Below are 1,763 nucleotides of genomic sequence, written 5' to 3'. Positions count from 1 at the left end.
AAAATAATCCTCATATACATAAAAAAATTATTTATATAAAATACACATTAAAATATAAAATATATATTAAAGATAAAAAAAAGTTTATTCCATTTAAATCTGACACACTACTAATAAGTAATAATGATCAGGAGATCTATTTCTGTTAGAGTTATTATTTAAGTAGTATAGTTATATAACAGATTTACACACCACTAATTATTATGGTACATAAAATCACTCTTCTAATTAACTAGGAAGTGATCAATGATGACAATAAAAAGACCAAACTTAAGAGCCATATAATCGTATAATTTAAAAAATCAACTGTATAAATCGTGACCACAAAAAATTAATGACTAAATTAATCATGGTCAATGGTATAAAATATATATTAAAAATAAGTAGTTAAATAATATATATGTATCTACATACAAATATAATATAATGGTTAAAGTATACATAGTATTTTTACTAAACAATATCAAAATAATGACCTAAAATCACAGTATTATTTTGACCATCAAATGTAATATTCAGATCTAAATTATTTACCACTAATACACACAGGTTGCTATACATATACATACACAATGGAGAAAAAGATGATAGGGCCTAATCATGGCTTAGTTTGGTGCTACTTGGCTACATGCATGAAACTGATGGAATAGAAATGAATGCAAAGCAAAAATTACATAAAGGCAAAGAGTAAAGAGGCCCCACATTTTGAGTTTGCACCTTCAACTTTGAAGGAATTAATAGCCAGCATCTCAAGAAAATGAAGGATTCCTCCTTCATTAACTCTACCATGTCCCCTCCCTGCAAATCAGTCTTTATCATATTCTCATCATTCATTCATTCTTCAATTCCCTCACTTAACTCTTTACAGTAGCTACTTCTCACTGGTACTAATACTCCAACCCCATGGAAAAAAGTTACATAACATTTATGATTCATACATGTATAGTTCATTGTTCTAAATTACAGTCCTCACTCACAATTGTTGTAGTACCAATATTATTAGAAATTTTTTACATCAGTAATTTTTAGTAATTTTTATGATTATTTGACTAGTATAAATATTAAATTATATTTAATAAATAAATTTTATTAATTTATGTATATAAATTTTGATAAATATAAATATAAATTATATATTTTTTATATATAAATTTTTATAAACATGAGTATAAATTATTATCAATTAAGTACTGATTAAAATGATAATAATATTTACTGATTATGTAATATTATTGTTCGTATTAGAATGACAAATTGGCAATTCTATATTATTACAGCATAAGAGCAATTTAATTAAAACGGTATATACTATACTATATAGTTTCATAAATAATATTATAGTTATTTTTAGTATTAATACCTTTGTGAATTAAAATGTTTATAAAGTTATATAAGAGAGTACCTTAGCTTGATACATAGAATCAATCACTCTTTATCTTTTACCTAGCTATATAGGATTTATAGGATTTTTTTTTTCTGATATTTGGTATATTGGATAGTATATAATATAATAACGGTTAGTGCAAACTAAAGTGGCCGACCTAATAGGCCAATTTTAATTTATATCTACTTACCTACTTGTTCATGTATATATATATACACACAATGGTGTATACATGCAACAATATCTATGAAATTATATTTACGTTCCTTATCATATAAAAGTTACACTAATTAGTTCAGTCATTGAAGTTTTGGAAATCAATAATATATATGACATCAAACAAAATCATCAATAAATATCCGTGTAATTCAAATTAAGT

At 24.2% G+C, this 1,763-nt stretch overlaps 1 long non-coding RNA gene across 1 annotated transcript in view; it reads right to left on the bottom strand.

Moving 5' to 3' along the window:
• Window positions 1-446: 446 nt before the first annotated feature.
• Window positions 447-1,763, bottom strand: part of LOC127744083 (uncharacterized) — a 2,716-nt gene continuing 1,399 nt past the window's right edge. The window contains exon 3 of the long non-coding RNA XR_008005263.1: window positions 447-798. This is a non-coding gene — a long non-coding RNA (uncharacterized LOC127744083). The remainder of the gene's footprint in view (window positions 799-1,763) is intronic.

This window comes from Arachis duranensis, unplaced genomic scaffold, assembly GCF_000817695.3.
Source record: "Arachis duranensis cultivar V14167 unplaced genomic scaffold, aradu.V14167.gnm2.J7QH unplaced_Scaffold_232525, whole genome shotgun sequence".
Classification (NCBI taxonomy): Eukaryota; Viridiplantae; Streptophyta; class Magnoliopsida; order Fabales; family Fabaceae; genus Arachis; species Arachis duranensis.
Note: the sequence above shows the minus strand (reverse complement) of the source record. Positions and strands in the feature narration are given on the sequence as shown.